Here is a 4,311-nt window from a genome sequence, read left to right on the forward strand (position 1 = left end):
GAAACAGAGTGGCTGGAAGACAAATGAATGATTTTTCTAAATTCTTAAGAGATGAAGCCGACAGAGGATTCAGATTCCTAAAAGAAAAGAGAAACTGGAGGATTGCCCAACTTCACAGATCAAAGAGAACTGCAAAGTTAAGAAGGATGGACATAGCTGAAAGGGACTACAAGATGAATGTCAGAGATAAAAATCCACTGTCAAACATGAACACATGCATAAGTCTTGAAAGAAGAATGATACGCCCCAACTACACAGTCCAAAGAAATGGCATCATAACTGAAGTTGAATACAAAGAAGATGTTGACCATTACTTGCTGAGAAACTCTGATGGAAAAGTACTGGGGATTATCAAGAAGGATGAATACTTGAATTGCTTACATGATGAAGATCTAATGGATATTAGGGACTTGGTCATACCAGAAGGTCATACTCATTACCGAGCCCTTGATATTTTCAAAATGAGAGCTGCATCAGTGATAACAAACAGAAGACAAGCCGCACACAATGCATGGAAGAGACAAAATTCCTAGATTAGGCTTTACTTTGTAATGTCTTATGAGAGCTTTTTGAATATGTAATTTGTTTATGTTAATTGATTATGTAATTTGACTTTTAATTTGATGTGTATTTTGACTAAGTGTAAGTAACCTTAGGAATGTTTTGGGTCAGCTGAGGTGTTCCAATCTATGGGGAGATTGTTGAGTCAAACAATTGACCTAAGGGGGAGATTGTGAGACAAAGATTTGTTCTAATGAGACAAATGGGAGATTGGAATCTTCTCAACCTCCTCAGAATTCGCAAAGTATGGATCCGGGCACAACTTAGACCTCCGAGCAAGCTTTTACTTAGCCGGGTAAGATATTTTGTCTATCGGGCAGGGTTATATTCTCTAAGCCTTCTTTAGTGAATATTCGAGCAGGGTTTGCAAATTAGTGTATTACCGGGTATGGTTCACTAGTGTATGCAAGTCCGGGAAAGGATCACTTTATCAAGCAGGTTTGTTCTTCATAGCCAAGTAAAGTTCACTTCCGAGCAAGCTTTTGGCTAACCAAGCTCATGAAGCCAAGTAATTGGAAGACCGGTTAAGGTATTCATTAATAAGTATGGTCCAGGTAGACTTGATCATATAATGATATATCTCAAGTATGATCGGGCAATGTTCAACTCAAGCAAGGAACAGTGCTACCAAGCACACTTTGCTAATAAGCTATTTTCTAGCAAAGGGTTGAAGGGACCATTGAAGAACAAGGTTGCTCGTAAGGGTTTGTCAGGCAAAGTCTGACAAAGTCAAGAAGATTGAAGTCTACCCGGTGAGTATTTTACTTGGTAAAATACTCTTCAAGTAAAGTCTACCCGGAAACTGATTCCGAGCACACTTCTATATTACCAAGTCCTAAAGGATGGCAGAGCGTACTCGGAAAGACAAGATTGATGCAAAGCCTACCCGGAAGACTTGTTTTACACTTAGAATATTTCTGAATATGTAATTTGAATATGTATTTACGTTTAGGGTCTTCTAGAAGGAATGATAGCTGTTCACAGGTGTCAGGCCTATAAAAGAAATAACTAGGGCACACATGAGGACAACACACACAAGGCAGACAGACACATTAATTAAGAAAGAATATTGGTAAAGTGCATGGTTATTTTTCAATTATTTTTTGATGAAGAAATGTTTTATCACTTTAACTCAATACATCAAGGTTGATGACTAAAAATCATTCTTGTTCACTCATGTTCTCGGAGACTAGAAATTGTAAAAAGAATACCATGATAACTTATTTAAGATAAAACATGGATCCTTATATTGTACTTAGAAATGATGTGATATAAGTTATGATCTATTTCTCTAGTTTTGATAATTAATTCTAAAATAGCATTGTTAACACGATTTCTTTGGTTATCATGCTAGTTAAAGAAATCATATGTTATTGGAATGTGTAATTATAACCTAATCAAATTAACCAATGGGAGGTTGTGTGAGTTAACTACAACCACCCGAAGTTGTTAGGATTTTTTTTGAGAAATCGAAGTCAATCATAATCGTTCTACTTTACCATAATACTTGTCTACTTAAATTGACATTCTCGTGGTAGCATAATATTAAGCAAATGGTGGACTTGAAAATACGAATGCTACTTTCTTTTATGTCATAGAATATTTTCATTTAGAAATGAGGGACTATTCTATCATATATTATTAGGGCAAGTTTATCACATGTTTACTTAATAATCATCAAGGAAATATGGAGTGGATTCTTGATCTTAGATGGTAACCTTCATATAATTGAATTACGCATTTAGAATTTCTCTTCTTGTCACCTATATAATATATATAAGTATTTCTATTTTATAAAAAGTTTAAAAATCAACTCCAAAATGATTACAACTCTCCGATTAAACTAAAACGAAGATTCATTATTGGAAACATTTGTGTCCACGGATCGATACTTGGTTCTTACCAATACTATTCTACATATACGATAGGTACACTTTCCTATTTTGTGTGTGTTTAGTCTTAGTATAAATCACTTTTATAAATTTAAAACACGATCGTGTGCAAAATCTAAAACCCCATCCATAATTTTATAACCACACAGCATGCACCACATCAATTACCATATCTTCAATTCCTTTTGGTGGGGTCAGTATCGGGGCTTGAGTTAGGCGTTTCTTTAATTCTTGGAAAGCTTTTTCTTGATTATAACCCCATGCAAAATTAATATCCTTTCTTGTTAATTTTGTAAGGGGTGTTGCTATCCTAGAAAGATCTTGGATAAATCGTCGGTAATACCCAGCCAATCCTAAGAAACTTCTTACTTCAATAAGTGTCTTGGGTTGTTCCATTTGGTTATAGCTTTTATCTTTGTGGGATTTGCTTGTATCTCTTGATCATTTATAACATTCCCCAATAATTGCACCTCTTGCAACCCAAATTCACATTTTGAAAACTTGGCATACTACTTATTCATCCTTAAGGTTTCTAGGACTTCACGTAAGTGATGTGCATGCTCATATTGAGTCTTGGAGTAAACTAGAATATCATCAATAAAAACAATAACATAGTTATCTAACATTTGTTTACATACCCGATTCATCATATCCATAAATATAGCTGGTGCATTTGTTATCCCAAAGGACATGACTAAGAACTCATAATTTCCATACCAAGTACGGAACACCTTCTTTGGAATATCTTCATTCTTAATCCCCTTGTAACTGATCAAATAAATCATCGATCCTAGGTAAAGGATACTTGTTCTTGATAGTTAACTTATTTAACTCATGATAATCTATACACATTCTAAGACTACCGTCTTTCATCTTTACAAATAGTACCGGCGCGCCCCATGGTGAGATACTTGGTCGAATAAATCCTATATTAAGTAATTCTTGTATTTGAATTATTAGTTCCTTCATTTCTGAAGGTGCAAGCCGGTAAGGAGCTTTAGCTACAGGTTTTGCTGCTGGTACTAGGTCTATTTTAAATTTTACTTCTCGATCTGGTGGAATTCCTGGTAATTCATCTATAAATACATCGGGAAACTCACATACTACAGAAACTTCTTCCAGTTTCTTGGTTTCCTTCTGAGTATTGATTGCATATGCTAGATAAGCAAAACATCCGTGGTGAATAATATTAGTAACTTTCAATTACTGAAATTATCTTAATTGGTCGTTTCTCCCGATCTCCATAAATAGTAGCAATACTCCCATCTGGTGCTTGAAGTTTGATGGATTTGGTGTCACAATTAAATTGAGCTTTATAAGAGGCTAACAAGTCCATTCCTATTACTAGGTCAAATTCACCTAATGTTGAAACCATCGTTCTTATAGGAAAGGTTTATCCTTCTAGGTTAAGGAAACAATCATCTATAGCCTCTGTAATTTCTATTTATTTTCCATCGGCTATTTCCAATGTAAAGGATCGTTCTAGTTTCCTTAAAGGATTTCTTAGGGAGTGACAAAACTTATATGAAATAAAACTCTTATTTGCACCAAATTCAAATAGCACGGTTGCTGGTAACTTATTAAGGAGAGATGTACCAGTAATCACGTCGTCTGCTTGCTTAGCTTCTTCTGCAGTTATATGGAACGCTCTTCCCTTAGGCTTATTTTCTGTTGGTTTATTCTTTAGCTTGGGACATGTGTTTCATGGGTGGTTAGTTGACCCACATTCATCGCAAGCTCTTGGTGGTTCAGGGCATTCTGAGATGACATGCCCATGCTTACGGAAACGATAACAGGCATTTTCTAAAGCACATACTCCAAAATGTCGTCTTCCAAATTTTAAACATTGTTTAGGTTC

This window comes from Bidens hawaiensis, unplaced genomic scaffold (assembly GCF_021521415.1).
Source record: "Bidens hawaiensis isolate Kalapana, Puna unplaced genomic scaffold, B.hawaiensis_p1.1 tig00032848_1, whole genome shotgun sequence".
In the NCBI taxonomy this organism is placed as follows: domain Eukaryota; kingdom Viridiplantae; phylum Streptophyta; class Magnoliopsida; order Asterales; family Asteraceae; genus Bidens; species Bidens hawaiensis.